This window comes from Rattus norvegicus, chromosome 5 (genome assembly GCF_021556685.1).
Source record: "Rattus norvegicus strain SHRSP/BbbUtx chromosome 5, alternate assembly SHRSP_T2T, whole genome shotgun sequence".
Taxonomy (NCBI): Eukaryota; Metazoa; Chordata; class Mammalia; order Rodentia; family Muridae; genus Rattus; species Rattus norvegicus.
Genome location: NC_141538.1, coordinates 109857557 through 109875556, shown reverse-complemented (window position 1 = coordinate 109875556; position 18000 = coordinate 109857557). Strand labels below are relative to the sequence as shown.

General features: G+C 40.9%; 1 long non-coding RNA gene across 4 annotated transcripts in view; it reads right to left on the bottom strand.

The window, feature by feature from the left end:
* Positions 1–18000, bottom strand: part of LOC120102910 (uncharacterized) — a 66515-nt gene that overhangs the window by 14423 nt on the left and 34092 nt on the right. For 2 of the 4 annotated variants that reach the window (XR_015620311.1, XR_015620309.1), the window contains one exon: positions 15811–15956. The exons of the other annotated variants lie outside the window; for them this stretch is intronic. This is a non-coding gene — a long non-coding RNA (uncharacterized LOC120102910). Of the gene's footprint in view, positions 1–15810; positions 15957–18000 lie in introns of those variants that run through there. 4 annotated transcript variants of the gene reach the window in all.

The following is an 18000-nucleotide window of genomic DNA, read 5'->3' as shown; positions in this document are numbered from 1 at the left end:
CACCATGATCAAGTAGGCTTCATCCCAGGCATGCAGGGATGGTTTAATATACGGAAAACCATCAACGTGATCCATTATATAAACAAACTGAAAGAACAAAACCACATGATCATTTCATTAGAAGCTGAGAAAGCATTTGACAAAATTCAACACCCCTTCATGATAAAAGTCCTGGAAAGAACTACTAAAGCTGATAAACAACTTCAGCAAAGTGGCTGGGTATAAAATTAACTCAAATAAATCAGTTGCCTTCCTCTATACAAAAGAGAAACAAGCCGAGAAAGAAATTAGGGAAATGACACCCTTCATAATAGACCCAAATAATATAAAGTACCTCGGTGTGACTTTAACCAAGCAAGTAAAAGATCTGTACAATAAGAACTTCAAGACACTGAAGAAAGAAATTGAAGAAGACCTCAGAAGATAGAATGATCTCCCATGCTCATGGATTGGCAGGATTAATATAGTAAAAATGGCCATTTTACCAAAAGCAATCTACAGATTCAATGCAATCCCCATCAAAATACCAATCCAATTCTTCAAAGAGTTAGACAGAACAATTTGCAAATTCATCTGGAATAACAAAAAACCCAGGATAGCTAAAGCTATCCTCAACAATAAAAGAACTTCAGGGGGAATCACTATCCCTGAACTCAAGCAGTATTACAGAGCAATAGTGATAAAAACTGCATGGTATTGGTACAGAGACAGACAGATAGACCAATGGAATAGAATTGAAGACCCAGAAATGAACCCACACACCTATATGGTCACTTGATTTTTGACAAAGGAGCCAAAACCATCCAATGGAAAAAAGATAGCATTTTCAGCAAATGGTGCTGGTTCAACTGGAGGTCAACATGTAGAAGAATGCAGATTGATCCATGCTTATCACCCTGTACAAAGCTTAAGTCCAAGTGGATCAAGGACCTCCACATCAAACCAGACACACTCAAACTAATAGAAGAAAAACTAGGGAAGCATCTGGAACACATGGGCACTGGAAAAAATTTCCTAAACAAAACACCAATGGCTTACGCTCTAAAATCAAGAATCGACAAATGGGATCTCATAAAACTACAAAGCTTCTGTAAGGCAAAGGACACTGTGTTTAGGACAAAACGGCAACCAACAGATTGGGAAAAGATCTTTACCAATCCTACAACAGATAGAGGCCTTATATCCAAAATATACAAAGAACTCAAGAAGTTAGACCGCAGGGAAACAAATAACCCTATTAAAAAATGGGGTTCAGAGCTAAACAAAGAATTCACAGTTGAGGAATGCCGAATGGCTGAGAAACACCTAAAGAAATGTTCAACATCTTTAGTCATAAGGGAAATGCAAATCAAAACAACCCTGAGATTTCACCTCACACCAGTGCGATTGGCTAAGATCAAAAACTCAGGTGACAGCAGATGCTGGCGAGGATGTGGAGAAAGAGGAACACTCCTCCATTGTTGGTGGGATTGCAGACTGGTAAAACCATTCTGGAAATCAGTCTGGAGGTTCCTCAGAAAATTGGACATTGAACTGCCTGAGGATCCAGCTATACCTCTCTTGGGCATATACCCAAAAGATGCCTCAACATATAAAAGAGACACGTGCTCCACTATGTTCATCGCAGCCTTATTTATAATAGCCAGAAAATGGAAAGAACCCAGATGCCCTTCAACAGAGGAATGGATACAGAAAATGTGGTACATCTACACAATGGAATATTACTCAGCTATCAAAAACAACGAGTTTATGAAATTCGTAGGCAAATGGTTGGAACTGGAAAATATCATCCTGAGTGAGGTAACCCAATCACAGAAAGACATACATGGTATGCACTCATTGATAAGTGGCTATTAGCCCAAATGCTTGAGTTACCCTAGATGCCTAGAACAAATGAAACTCAAGACGGATGATCAAAATGTGAATGCTTCACTCCTTTAAATGAGGAAAAAGAATACCCTTGGCAGGGAAGAGAGAGGCAAAGATTAAAACAGAGACTGAAGGAACACCCATTCAGAGCCTGCCCCACATGTGGCCCATACATAGACAGCCACCCAATTAGACAAGATGGATGAAGCAAAGAAGTGCAGACTGACAGGAGCCGGAAGTAGATCGCTCCTGAGAGACACAGCCAGAATACAGCAAATACAGAGGCGAATGCCAGCAGCAAACCACTGAACTGAGAATAGGACCCCCGTTGAAGGAATCAGAGAAAGAACTGGAAGAGCTTGAAGGGGCTCGAGACCCCATATGTACTACAATGCCAAGCAACCAGAGCTTCCAGGGACTAAGCCACTACCTAAAGACTATACATGGACTGACCCTGGACTCTGACCTCATAGGTAGCAATGCATATCCTAGTAAGATCACCAGTGGAAGGGGAAGCCCTGGGTCCTGCTAAGACTGAACCCCCAGTGAACTAGACTGGTGGGGGAGGGCGGCAATGGGGGGAGGGTTGGGAGGGGAACACCCATAAGGAAGGGGAGGGGGGAGGGGGATATTTGCCCGGAAACCGGGAAAGGGAATAACACCCGAAAGGTATATAAGAAATACTCAAGTTAATAAAAATAAATAAATAAATAAATAAATAAATAAATAAATAAATAAAGATGGAAAAAAAGAAAAAAAAAGAAGAGATAGAAAAAAATGGGAAGGCCATTGGGTGGAGAAGCTTATTGTAAAACTACTTATAAACTCACTACAATGTGGCCACCAGCATTAGACCTGCACAAGATTGGGCCTGCCAACATTTCATCATGGATAGGAATAAGGATCCACCCCTCCCTGAGGGGACTAGGGATAGTTATGGTTGCTGAGGGAAGAGGTGTCACTTTTCTCCTGTGCTACACCCACTGGTAAGTTGCCTGTGCTCTAGTAAAATACATCCCATATGTTATGCCAGTAACCAGAACTGAATTTAGTGGGAGACTCACACTGTATATATTTATTTTATGTGAGTACACTATTGCTATCTTCAGACATACTAGAAGAGGATTCCATTACAGATGGTCATGAGCCACCATGTGGATGCAGGGAATGGAACTCAGAACCTCTGGAAGAGCAGTCATATACATGTGATTTATATGTAGATGATCTTACGTGTGTGGTTACTTGATACACATACATATACATCTGGCTCTACTCAATAAAGTACCTAATTAGTTTCAGAAGGCAGTGCTAGTGCGTGACAGATACACAAACATCTAGTGTAAGTATATGAGAGGCTTTAAAGTCCTATTGACAATGGGACTCTAACAGCCTATTATATTGACAAACTTTTTGTGTAAAAGGCCAGAGAATAAATATTTTAATTTGTGAGGCCATGTAGGCTCTGTTGAAACTGCCCGTCCAGCTGAATGTGTGAATACTTAAGGATAGCTGTGTTCCAGCACACAAGCAAGAGGCCGAGTTTAGGCAATGAGCCACCTCGGAATCAATGACCAGCCTCTGAATAAAGTCCCAAAAACCTAAGAGAGTGAATAACACAGAGTTACACATACTGTAAGGTCTTAACTACACAAAAAGTATTGTAAAAATGCTACAGAGAAGAGCTTTAAATAACATTATCTTTTTATTCAGGGTGAGTAAAGACGTTTTAATCGCCATTTTCTTACACTTTCACTTTTGAATGTATTAAAATTGAGGAAATAGTCACAGCTGCCTGGGGAGCTGACTCACCCGGAGGGGAGTTCGGAGTCAGCCTGAACAATGCGAAGAGGGCTGTCAATAACAACAATAACACAGATAATTTAAAAGAAAAAGAGGAAAAAAAAGAGAAGAGGGAGGGTGGGAGTAAGGAGAAGAAATGGAAAAGGAAAAGAAACAACACCTGTGCTGTTGTTAGGAAAGCAGAGATTCCCAGGCCATTAAGGTTTGAAAATCATCTTTTCGCCATATTGATGTCAATTCGGGAGAACGTTTGTTACCTCTGCTTCAATTCTCATTAAAACAAAAAAAACAAAAAAACAAACCTAGGCATGTTTTAAGCTTCAGAAATGACAATTTGGATTATTCTTCTCTCTCTCTCTCTCTCTCTCTCTCTCTCTCTCTCTCTCACACACACACACACACACACACACACACACACACACACACACACACACACACACATCAATTCAGATTGTTGGTGATTAGAGAAATGCTTCCGTTTGTCCAGAGTCTGAGGCGTCATGGAGCTCCCCCAAAGCCACAGTGCTGGAAAATGCTGCCTGCTTTCCTAAAGCTCTTTTTAATGACTCATGTTCTTAATCACCTCTGTTCAAGTGACAAAGGAACCACTGTTGTTAGGCGGGATGTGCAGCGCATTACACAAGTTTACCCTGGCAAGCCACTGGGCCGATCTGCAAGCCTGTGTCAGCACTTTTAGGTCCCACTAATAGGAATACAGATGAACGTGTGAGCAGTTGGGACCTCTCACAGGGCCAATCAAAACATGGAAAACAAAGGCTTTTATCAGATCCATGCTAACCACAGTTCCCTTCGGTATTGCTAAAGCCACATTCCTCTCTTAACTTTTCATATACAAAATGGCTCTCACCTGAGAGAAACCAGATTTCACTGACAGCCTAGGGCCCAAGTTTGTTGTTCTGCCCGGTATGTAATTACCCCCTTAGGAAATGGGAAAATGGAGCCTTTTTGGTCTTTCTCTGGGAACCCAATAGCTTTGAACACACAAGTTGTGAATGAAAGACAGTGGCCACAGTTGGGCTAATACTGAGCAAGTATGGAAAAATGAAGGCATTATCAGAGACTCTTGCAAAGAGAGAAACTTCTTTTCCTAAAGCATCTCATGTTTTGCTGTCCACAAGCAAGCCTTCCTCACTCGCAATAGTCACACTATCTCCCTCATAAGGACACACTCTTCTAAGAGGATGTCATTCCCTCCACGATTTAACTTATTTTGTCGGTAATAGACATAGTCTCCTACTGAGGAAGAGTCCTGTGTGTGTGAGTGGGTGGGTGGGAGGTCTGTGGAATATTTACTAAAAAAAAAAAAAATAACAATTTAGTTGAAAACTGGATGACCAGTCCAACTGTTAATGCTATAGTTCTGACTTTAACGAACTAGTGAGGTTTTTCTTGCCTTAAGTGTGTGTAACAATCACCCCAAGTCTCAACTGATGTGAGGAAGCGGTCATTTTTTCCCACAATCTACAGGCCTATGTTGACTGTAAGTCTTGGCATCAATCAGACTTTAGACTCGGTTCACTGGGTCCTGCATCTACTGGGCACTAACAGTGGAGCATAGAAAGGAGATCAGGTATATGTTGGTGTCAAGGCAATAATACATGATTTGACAGTAGACAGTGGGGTGGGGACAAAGTGTTTGTAAGGCAGGAGAGAGGACGAAGGAGGGAGGTCAAGATGGAGTCTACAGAGAAGGATGGATCAGATTTAGGTGAACTCGATCGACTTTTATCTTGTCTGGGTGGGCAGTTTATATCTTTACCAATTGGCAGTGAATTTTTGTGTGGATGAATTGTGGATTGAGAACTTAACATGTAAATTTAATTGCTAAATTAAAAGTTTCTGGAACTTGACTTTTACGGCGCTAAAGAGGACAGTGTGTGAAAGAAATGGCACATAGGCAGTTGGAGAGAGAGAGAGAGAGAGAGAGAGAGAGAGAGAGTGTGTGTGTGTGTCAGGCGTGGTAACTACCAGCTAAGGGACTGTGCGGAGAGGGCAGCTAAAAGGGAGATGGCCAGCCAGGAGTGGGCAGCTTGTGGACCATGGGGCAAAGTAGCAACTGGATCTGGCTCGTGGGAACTGATAAAAAATGTTCATTTTTTAATTTTTACCACAACAATCAGGGACATGGGAGATTAAAGAGTCAGATGGGAACTAGCATGAATTTGCTTCTGCTGCTTTTCACTGGTCTAAGAAAACCCAAGATCAAGCCCAAGATCAAGAGTACAGGAAAATAGAGTATTAACAATATACCAAGATGAAGAAGAAAGGAAGGTTTGTAGGAAAATGATAATTCCACTATGTTAAATAAGTATAATCATAAAGTTTCAGCTTCTAGAGAGAGAGAAAGATAACCCTAGCTTGTCCAGTATTAAGGCCCTTGGGACAAGTAATGGCTTTAACATTTTCTACTACATGTATTAAGTTAAGGGGTGGGAGGGGTGTTTCACATACCATAGTATGCATATGAAGTTCAGAGGCTGACATACAAGATTTGATGCTCTCCTACCAGGTAGGTCCCAGGGATTGAACTTGGGTCCTTGGACTTGGCAGCCAACATTTTTCCCCACTGAGTCATTTCACTTTGACCAAGGGATCGACATGCATAGGTACCAGACAGAGGCTTAAAATCAAGTCATATTTTTCCTCCTAGATGGAGACTACAGTTAAAGTACAATGTGATCAGTGCCGTGAGATCTGCACAAAGCATCATAGGGGCAGGTAATGAGGTGAGTTATCCTGTTGCTCTGGACACATCTTTACAAACATAAGAATTAGAGAGGAGAATGGATGTGGAAAAGGTGGGAAATGGAAGATGTCATCTGCTACGTTTCCTTCTGAGAGTGAAAAAAAAAGAACTGGAATAAATATGGGAGAAAAGTTGTCATCTGATGAATCTAGACACTGGAAGGGCTGAAGTCTGTTATGCTTTGAAAGATTTCAATATTAAAATATTTTAATTTTTTAAAAATAATTTCTAAAAGGGGTTAGGAAATATTGAGAAGCAAATCACCATGGTGTGCGAGAGAAAAGACTGGAAGAGAGAAACCGTGAGATTCTGGGGCCGCTGATACGGGATTGCTAAAATCCCAGAAGCTTCCTGTCCCTGAGGTGGGAATAGAGACACTGGGTCTTTCTGAGGGGGAATCTTTTCACAGCCTCTCTCTCAGTTCCCATGGTGACCATCAATCCTTGACATTCTCTGGTTAATGAGTACAGCACGCCCATCTCTGCCTTCTCTTTGTGTGTCCATGCACATTCACGTGGCCATCTTCCCTGCGTCTCTGTGTCCGAGCTTCCTCTACCTGCATGGAAATGTCCCTCACTAGGAAAGGGCCCCAGGATACGTGAGTATGAAGTCATCTTAATTTGACTAGCAACGTTTGAAACTCTTTTTTCCAACTAAAGGCATTTTTTTTTTGAGGTACTAGGAATTAGAACATCAATGGATGTTTCCAGAAAATACAAATCAGCCTGTAGGAGGAGCCAAGGGACTGCTATTGTCATTTGCTTATTATCACGCGTTCACGTTTGCTTAAATCCATAGGGAGAGTATCACCCTGCTAACCTCCTAACTTGTTCCTAGGGGATAACCAGAGGCTTTCCTCTCTTAGAGAGGGACAGACTTTCTGCTTCCTCCATCTTGCCTCTCAGACACACCCTCACCTTACTCATCTCAAACCAGCCCACGCTGGGTGACTCACCGTCATGCTTCTCTGCCCATTACTGCACCATAACCCAGAGAGAAAATCCTTCCGGGTATGGCCACAAATTCCCAGGTCAAATGCTTTGCCCTGGGGCTACTTCCTAATCCTGAGCTCTTCCAAAATGTATTTGAACAACACAATCTGGCAGCAGTGGTCTGCTTCATGGTTCCTAATTTGTTTTCCAGACTTTAACACTAATCTGGTGTTAGAACCAAGCAGTTAGCCAATTCTTTACTCTGGTCAAGTAGCTTTTTGTCTCTCAAACTACACAGTCTGGTTCTTGCCAACTTCCCTATTCTTCACTGGATACCCTCCACTGCTACATAGCCTCTACACGCACTGAAACTTGAACTAAACCAAGCCCTTTCTAACCTATAGTTTTTTGAAGTTGGTCCTTGACAGAGGCTCTAAGGTATTCTTGCAAGTACTTGAATATCTGTCCATTCTAGGAACTGAAGTAGAAACTTTAGGGTTCTTTGGAAAGTTGGTTGAATGGTGTTTTACTGGGGCAAACATGTGAAAGTACGTTTAGTTAGTTAAAGTGGACACAGATGTGAAAGGCTAAGGCCGACTCATGAAGAAACATTTTGCTGAAGCAGACACAGGGGAGAGGATGTTCTTCTAAAGCATGTGAAAGGACACATGATGAAGGATTCTTCGCTAAAGACACGAATGTATTAGTCTGCCTTACACTGCATAGGTGAGCTGCATTTGTCTGGACTCCATAGAGAGAAACACAGCAGAAACCTTTTGTTGGTATGCTGCAGTTTCTTGCCACTTCCGTGGGCTCAGGCTAATTGAATGCACTTGCTGAAGCAAGAGCTGTGCCCTGGCAAGGCACGTGAAAGACGTGTGATGTGAAGGGGGTATAAATAGGACTCTATGGAGTGACAGAGGCAGAGCTTAGATTACTGGTACAGCTAGCTGTGCAATGCTTGTGGGTCTCAAGTCTTTGCTGATCTTCACTTCCCTGAGAGAGGCACAGCTGAGAACTTCTCCTGGTGCTCCTGCTGGTCCCTCCTGCTGAGTTGAGCCAAGGCTGAGGCCTAGCTGTCTCTGCTAGGTCTTGATATCGCTGTTGCTAATCTGACTCTACTGAACTGGACTGCTGGTATATCCATGAGGTGTTTGCAAATGGATCGAGCTTCCACTGCCTGCTAACCTATGAGCTGAACTGCCCATTTCCAGACAACACAGGAATTGCTCCAAAGAACCTTTCTGAACAGGTCCATTTCCCTGTATCCTTTCTTTTCCACTACCTCTGGTGGGTGGTGGGCTACAAGGGAGGTTAATGTGCTCAAGAACCATCATTAAAAATAAAGTTTGAAAAATTAAAGTTACAAATAACTTACATCTTTAAACATCACTTCCTTGTAGAGGTTTTCTTTGATCCCCCCAACACACACACAAACATCACCTCTAGATGTATTTCTCTTTAGAGCTATTCCATTCTCTGTGTGCTAGTTTATGTCTCCTTTGTAAAAATATATGTGCTGTCAGTTTGTCTATCTGCACCCTTTCTATCTGACACCTTTTTGACTATTTTGTGGTTACCTTCTTTAATAAATTTGACTCATTTACTGTCATGTGTGGGGTGCTGTGTGTGTGTGTGTGTGTGTGTGTGTGTGCGTGTGTGTGTTTTAGTTCATTAGAAACTTTTCTTCCACCTAGTACAATGTCTGGCACATAATAGATGTCTAATAAATGTGGATAAAGTTAAAAAGAAATAGCTTTGCCTTCCAAAATCCTTCACCCTTTTGGACACAAATCAGAAAGCATAGAATAGCTACCTTGGTCACTTATTTGCAGTGGTGTCTAGATTCTGGTAGCCAAATATCCGTCCTAAATTACTGTCACTGCATTTTGCAGACTCTTATATTGATCTCTTTAGCTTCAAATTTCCAGCTTCTTCGATTAGTTTATGAAACAAGAGCCTAGAATGTCAACTGTTCTCCCTGGATCCTCCTGGACTTTGACTCAGCACGTGGAGAGTAACACAGCATCTTGTGCTCCTTTGTGCCTTAGATAAGAGATACAGCATGGACCACAGCTGTCTCCGAATCCTGCCTGTGAGACTTAATTCTGTTCTGTTGTGTCTTATCTATGCCACCCCTCCCCCTCTCCATCTTCCTTATGCTTTTAACCCTTTCTTGCTTGGCAGAGCTGTGAGCTTGAAAGGGGATTCAGGGTGAACTAACACCTGGAGCCTATGTTTCATTTGTTAGCCTAGAACATTAATCTGTGTGATCTCCTATTGGAAACTGTAAAATCGAAGGATGTTTGTCTCGTGAAGAGCAGAGACCTTCCTCACCAACCACTGAGATCTGTGTCTTCACCAGCTCCAGTGTGGATACAGACAGCATCATTTAGCTCTGTGAACTTTTTAAATAACAATTTTAGGCAGAAATGAGATCATTTATACAATTAACGGTGCTTATGCCTTGAAAACACATCATGTTAACCTAGTGTCGGTGTCCACAGGGCTCTTAAAAGCTACTGAGGGTGGCCTAGATTTTTCCCATGCTCTGGATACCATAGTCTCTCAGAATGTAGGTCAGGCTAGAGACATTTTGGAACCGTGATTGTTAAACTGGTGTAAAAGTTTGACCCAATCTCTTAAATAATCATTATTTGTTTAACAAGTTCCTGTGAAGAAAGTTATGCCGCTATCTTGTGAAGTGACTTCTAAAGAGCTTTTATTTTGTCTAGCCATGATAAGAATCATTACATGGTGTGTCTAACTGATGGCTTGGAGCTCATGTGCTACCCAGCAATGTCTATGAGAAAAAGAATTCGACAGTAAATACCAATGACTTAATACAGACTATGTTTCCAATTCAATTTGCTTTGATAAAAATCAAATAATCCCCAGGAACACAAATATTTGTCTACGGTGATTGGATAGTCCTCTAAAATTGGCCTTCTCAGTGCCTCAGAAAGTCATTTGTCCTTTGTACAACCCACACGTTGTCAGGAGGTGAACAATGCTGAGAAATTCCTGTGGTGTTCTAAGTCTCTGTGCTATCTAAGCAGGGAAACATCAGGATCCCTGCGCTTCTTTTAAATGTAGCGTGCCTTTTACTCGCTGCCTCTGTCCTAATAATAAAACAAAACAGATTCTTGAACCTTAAAAGAACTGTAAATTCATAACATTTTTCCTTTGAAGTAAAAATGTCTTACACGACTGCAGTGAAATATGAAAACAATTCATACAACCAGGAGGCTTGATAATCACAAATGTAAAACTTTTCCCCAGTAAAAAAGGCTAAAATTTTCAAAGAAAATGTGTATTGTTTAAAAGTTTTGTAATGTGATTTTATTTTAATGTAGTGTTTTTATATTTTAGGATATATTTCAAGACATGAATCAATTCTAAGTGCGTGTATTATCCCTATTTAGATTTTTAAAATATCCCATTTTATCTTTGTATTAAGCTTCCTAACATTAGGAAATAATGCCCTTTTAAGAAACGTTATCTACTCCAATAAAGTCATAGCAGGTAAATCATTTATCAAAAGTGCCACATATATGATAAATTATAAAACATCACAACATTAAATACAGATGGGTCCTGTACCCTTTAAAGGTTAAATCAAACACACCTGATTCATTCATCTAAGATTTCAGGAAAAGATGGCTAACAACAAGAGACAGAAATTAACATTCATCCCCCAAATCAAAAGCATAGATGGCTTCCCTCAACCAGCCTCGGGTGTTCAGAGAGAACAATGAAGTGAGTGAAAAGAAGCATCACACTGTGGAAGGGACCCAAGTATTTAAAGTATTTGGAAGATGAGACTCTCAAAGTCTGTGAATTATACAGACCCCATTAGTCACCACAACAAGCCTATGGCTACCAAAGGGCTCTGTGTTGAACTGCCACCTGTCTTAAGGTCTGGAGTAGGTATTCCTCTCCTCATCCGACATCTTCCAGATGTACTTGAATTTCCCCCACTACCTTTATCTACCTGACTACCACTGACCATGCTTCCTCCCCCTTCTATGAGCCATGTTCCCTGCCCCTCCATCTTCTCCCCGATCTTGCTCAAGAGTCTGTGCTAATCCCCACCTTGTCCATACTTCCCACCTCAGCTCTGCTCTCACAGCCAGAGCTCCACAGGTTGCTGTGAACAGCAGCAGGTCTCTCTGTTTAAGAGCCTTGCTTCTGAGACACTAATCCTCTGCTCCAGTCACAACTCATTTCTTACTATCCTGAAGCAGGTTAACTAACCCCACTAAAAGTCTATGACTGCCCCATCAGTACATTGAGACTTTAGAACTTTCCTAAAAGATAGGATAGGATGAGGGGATCCAGAAAAAAAAACAACTCACTACAATGATGGTAGAGAATAAATACACAATAAATGTTAGGTTTTGCTTGCATTTATAATTCTCACTTCACCAACACAGAAGTTCCACTCCGTGCAAAAGTATTTCTATCATTTTATGTCACCAAGTAACTACTATGAGTTTCATGCTTGATCTAAAATCAGTACAAGTCATCCAGCAACTCACATACACTTGCCAAAGAACAGAAGCACTGAATAGAAATGGTTCCAGGCGATTCCACATGAGGAGGTCGCTGTGCCAGCCCTACCTCTTGCTTGCCAAGTAGAGCACATACAAGGTCTGTACAAATTATATAAAGGAATGATTTGTTTAGGACAAGAGTGGATTCAAAGGCCGGTTTAAAGTCTGGATTTTTCCTCTTACATGAGATACATAAATGCAGAAACCCCCACACAGAGTTCTAAGATAGCTCAAGAAAAACTCCTCTTCTCCCATTACTTCTTCTGAGGAATATGAACCAGGGAAATATGCTCAGCTCCAAGGTAAGAGGGGTTAACAAAATGATCATGAGAAAATAGACTCGTGCCCATGTGAAAACCAGAATGAAGGTTGCGTGTCCATAGCGGAAGCTCTCTACCTTCATAAAACAGATGGGACAGAAGCACTGTGCTGTCTAAGTCTCAAATGACCATATTACAAGACAGATTTGATCAAGCTTCCCCGGTCTATTAACAAAACTATCTTAGAAAATTCTAATTTTTACACTCGTGTCTGCTTGTTTGCAAGCCTGTCAATATTTTTAAAATATATATATATAATTCCTAATAGTGCTGGAGATTGAACCCAGGGTCTTGGGCATGCTAGACAAGCACTCTGGGGCTCTCGTGTCTGCTTGTTTGCAAGCCTGTCAATATATATATATATATAATTCCTAATAGTGCTGGAGATTGTACCCAGGGTCTTGGGCATGCTAGACAAGCACTCTGGGGCTCTCTGAGCCATAACCCAAGCCCATATGTGTCTATATCAAAATACCATTTTAAATCTGTTAAGGAAGGGAGACATATTGTCCCTTTAGGGCTTGTTCAAAACAGACAACCCCCTAAAAGAAACATCCGAAGTAAACCCACATCCCATACACATTGAAGTACAATACATTGCAAATTTTAATGCAGATATTTCGTTACGTTCTATCTTTTATAAGTTTGGGTCTGTTTACCAAACACATGACCTTCACAGTTTCACATTCATCTGCTTTATTTCCAAGGTGAACCTCTAATATCTCTGCTTTATCTTATTTCGATAGCTAATTTGCCATGATCTCAGCTATTGTACTTTTTAAAATATGACCACTGATAACCTGCTAAGACTTTGCAATAGAAGATAAAACATGTTATGATTTGGACCTGTTCTTTGATGTCTGTGTCCTTCAGAAAATGAGCTATGCTAACCTGGGCAGACACTATGTGTCAAAGGACAGTTCTCACTGTGATGGCTTTGCCCTCGCCAGTCTTAGCTAAAGCCAGTCATGTACACACATAGGAACCACATGACTCCCAATAGTCTTTTGATTTTATCCTCTTGACCTTCACAGTTAGTATATAGGTTATAGACAGGTCATAATTTATGTTTATATCTTACACAGCATAAAATTAGGTCAAGTTTAGGGTAACTAGCTTTTCTTTATACAAATTTCTGTACCTAGAAAATGCTTGCATGTGTTTTTACCATTAAAATGTGTTGAAATTTGTGTTTGATCAATAAACACTCTCAGAGAAGAGGGACCCTAATATTCCTTGGTTTCTGCCTATTACTGGTAGTATTCTAGGCACACTGGAGCCCCAGATTCCTCTCCTCAACTTTAGGCAGATCAGGTCAGGAATAAAATGTGAACAAGGTAAGACATGCAGTGTGTGTGTGTGTGTGTGTGTGTGTGTGTGTGTGTGTACACTTGTGCTGTGGTTTGGAGACCAAGGAAGCCAGAAGAGGGTCCTGGAGCTCTTGAAGCTGTAGTTACATGTGGTTGTAAGTTGCCTGATATAGGTGCTTGGAATCAAACTCCGGTCTTCTAGAAGAGCAGGAAGCACTCTTAACACCTTAACCTTATAAAGTAATTCAGAGTTTAAGGCATGGGACTCTATATACTTGATTCTTCAAACTAAAGGGTAGGACATGGAAATTTATGAGCTATATAGAGAAGTTTCAAATTCTGCTGGTTCTACAAGAGTGGTGGAAATAATTTTTCTGACCTTAGGTCTCTTGCAAAGTGAAACTTACATAAGCTTCACAGAGCTTTTGTGTGTTAAGTACCTAAAGATGTGTCTGAGGAATAATAGGTTCTCAGTACAGGTATATGCTCTCCCTTTCTTTCATAACTTATGTTGCTAATTTTACATTATGTTTGCAAGCCTTCAAAGACATTCTAGATGTTTATCTGGAAATGTTCGATTGTTCAAAATACTAGTAAGCTTGGCATATTGAAAGCCACTATGCATTATTAGTAGAAAGGATAATTTTGTTAATTTTTATTGGATATTTTCTTTATTTACATTTCAAATGTAAACCCTTTCCCTGGTTTCCCCTCCAGAAACCCCCATCCCCTCCCCTTACCCCTGAGTCTATGAGGGTGCTCCCCACCCACCCACTCCCTCCCACCTTCCTGCCCTGGTATTCCCCTATACTCAGACATCAAGCCTTCACAGGACAAAGGGCCTCTCCTCCCACTGATGCCCGGCAAGGCCATCCTCTGCTACATATGCAGCTGGAGCCATGGGTTCCTCCACGTGTACTCTTTGGTTGGTGTTTTAGTCCCTGGGAGCTGTGGGGTGTCTGGTTGGTTGATATTATTCTTCCTATAGGCTATTAATAGACAAGGAACTCATGCTTTAGACAAATTAGGCACTGGATGGTGTATCGTACCAGAAAGGACAATGAACTCCTTGTTAAGAAAACATAAATGCTCATCTCACTCTTTCATTGTGAAGCTCTGGCCCTGAAAAAGACGACTGATAAAGTCATAGTCCTTTGTGAAGGAATTATTTATATTTATATTTTTAAATTAAATTATAATTTTATCATTTCCCCCTTTCCTTTCCCCTTCCTCCCTCCAATATCTCACATGCATGACCCTGTGCACCCCCTCTCTTTCTCTCTGTGTCTCTGTCTCTCTCTCTCTCTCACTCTCTCTCTCTCATTCTCTCTCTCTCTCTTTCTTTCTCTCTCTCTCTCTCTCTCTCTCTCTCTCTCTCTCTCTCTGTCACTCTGGCTCTCTCTTGGCAGCTATGATAACGAGGCTTCATGGGTGTAGCTTCTCTGATATTTATATGAGACACAATCTCACTTCACTGTGGCTTTAGCAAGGGATTTCACATTTTTGAGCCTTGCTTTCCTATTCTCTAACATGAAGTACCTCTTCCTTAAAGATCTGGCTTTAAAAAATTAAATGCTGGTTAAAATGCTTCTGGCATTTATTAAGGGCTTATGAATCAATCTTCTTCATGTTTATCCTCCAGTTAAAATTCAAATTGTCACTCTTTGTGTTTGCAAGTTGTAAATGGTATTTGCATGCATATGCTCGGTCACACACTTATACTGGCATTTAAAATATCAGCCAATTTCACTAAACTGCAAGAGGACAGTATTCAGGATAGCTTACTACTGCTGGAGGCAACATGGTGGAACGGAACTGCAAGGTTAAGTGACTCCTAAAAGGAAACTGATCTCTTCATCAACAGTCACTGGTGTCTCTAAAGCCCTTCCCACTGCAGCTCAAGCCACTTACAAAGAGACACCAGTCAGGGCAATGGACAAAGCATCCTTGAATTGTAGGGGAATCACAGCATATCACATGATCTGGAAAATTGACAGCTGTAAAAAGAAACTTGATCACATGGTGAGCAAATATATTGTGGAGTCTACATAGACTGTCAACGTTGCAGGGGACAGCATGTCATTTGAGAGAAAATCAGCTTTGACTCAAGAGAGTGTCTGGAAAAACTTGCACAGCACAGGATGGCACGTGGCTCTCTGACATGCACAGATCAGCAGGTCTCTCAAAGCTAAAAGACAAGAAGAAGTACACAAAAGCAGAACAATGCAGACCAAGAAATGCTCAAATGACTCTTACCATAATCTATGCATTGGATTAGACACAGTACTCCATGATCTTGGTATCCAGTTCTCTCCATGCTATGTGCTATAGGTAGATTAAATGTGAATATGCATTTTACCTTGTTGTTTACACTGAGTTGATCTCATAAGTGATACACAGATCTATTAAGAAAAATAAAACAAATTGGCTTAACATCAAACATTTACAGAGAAACAGGACCCAGAACAGCAGGTGGCCAGAAGAGGCCCTAATCTTATTTGAGGGCACTGCCTCCTATGCATACATTGTGGGTTTTTATTCTGGCTACGGTGCTTTTCAAGTTGCTTACCGCAAGATGAGGTTGTTAATGCTATGAAAACTGGCTTTCTCCATACCAGAGCTCAGTATGCTTGGTGACTCCCAGAGCAAAACAAAAACCGGTTTTATTGATTTAGTGGGACGAGACTCACTATCATTCTTTCTGTTTCCATGACAACTCAAAATGAATAGATCTGCCCGAACTTCACTGTTCTCAGAGACTTTTCTGTGACCAGTTCCTTATCTTCCTTATTTTTTAATGGTTACAGCGTTTTCCCCCCAAACCTTATTGCTATTTTCCTCACTTTATAGTAACAGAAATCATTTTCTTATTGAGAATAGTTACAGTCATTCTGGTTTTTTAAATTTTATTTTACTATTTTATAGAAGACAGACCTTCCTCCCACAATAAAGTCCCTGCCAGAAAGAAAACACCACAACCACCACTCATCAGCCCACTTCCCCTACTCTTCTCACCCTAGGAGTAAGAAAACCCAGACATTTATCTGGATATAAAACTGGCCTTGCCTGAGAAAGCATGAAACTCTGAGACACGAGAGGAAATGCTTCAGACAATAGCAGAAGCTACACAGTTCATAAACTCTCGACTTCAAGCCACACCCATTGGCGGAATCTTGCGCCAGTAAACACACTGTGCTCTTACACCGTGACTTACAGGAGACAGAAAGAGAAAAGTCATCTGTCTTAGAAGCTCAACTCCAGATATGATGCATACAAACGTGGGACACTCACTTTTAGGGGCCAGACACTGCACAAGGAAGTCCTTTGCTTCCTAACAATTGTGCTTTCATGGACCATGAAGGAGCAAAACAGCTCTGTGGAGCCTACAATATGATCAGGACTTCCATATGGAATCGTAAAAAAAAGAGGCTGAGGGCAAGGACCATCTAGCTGGAAACTTTAACCAACTGGCCATGACAATTTGCAAATAACTCTTGAAGGTCAGTGGAAGCATACTCCAGCACATCACACATCTGGAGAATTCAAAGCTAAGAAAAGAAAGCACTATCAGGAAACATTAAGTCATCTCTATAAATTATATTTACAAATGAAATCTTAGTGTTTAGTCCTATAACTATAAAAGAAAGCCTGACTAAGCAGGAAGAAATGTTCAACATGTAACATAAAATAACATTGAAAAGTATTATGATGAATAAAGAAAAGGCATCGTGATAATGCGGACATACTCAAGTGGTCCCTCTTCCCCAACCCTAGCAGCTTCCCCTAACTGATGCTCTAAGAACTTCCAGAAATCTTTCAGTCTCCTTCCTTCCTCTATTGTGTCTCAAGACCAAGTTCAGAAGACATGTGTCTGCCTCTCTCTACCTCCTTCTAATGAGACAGCCTGCTCAGGAACTCACCACTAGCATTTACAGAGGATCTCCTATTTCCATGCTTCCTACTGGTCATGCTAATGTCCTTCTGTGTCACCTTGGACTGAGTCATAGCCTTTCTTCTAGTCAGTTAAATGCTTCCAGTATAAAGGGATAGCTTGATAAACAACTTCAGCAAAGTGGCTGGGTATAAAATTAACTCAAATAAATCAGTAGCCTTCCTCTACACAAAAGAGAAACAAGCCGAGAAAGAAATTAGGGAAACGACACCCTTCATAATAGACCCAAATAATATAAAGTACCTCGGTGTGACTCTAACCAAGCAAGTAAAAGATCTGTACAATAAGAACTTCAAGACACTGAAGAAAGAAATTGAAGAAGACCTCAGAAGATGGAAAGATCTCCCATGCTCATGGATTGGCAGGATTAATATAGTAAAAATGGCCATTTTACCAAAAGCGATCTACAGATTCAATGCAATCCCCATCAAAATACCAATCCAATTCTTCAAAGAGTTAGACAGAACAATTTGCAAATTCATCTGGAATAACAA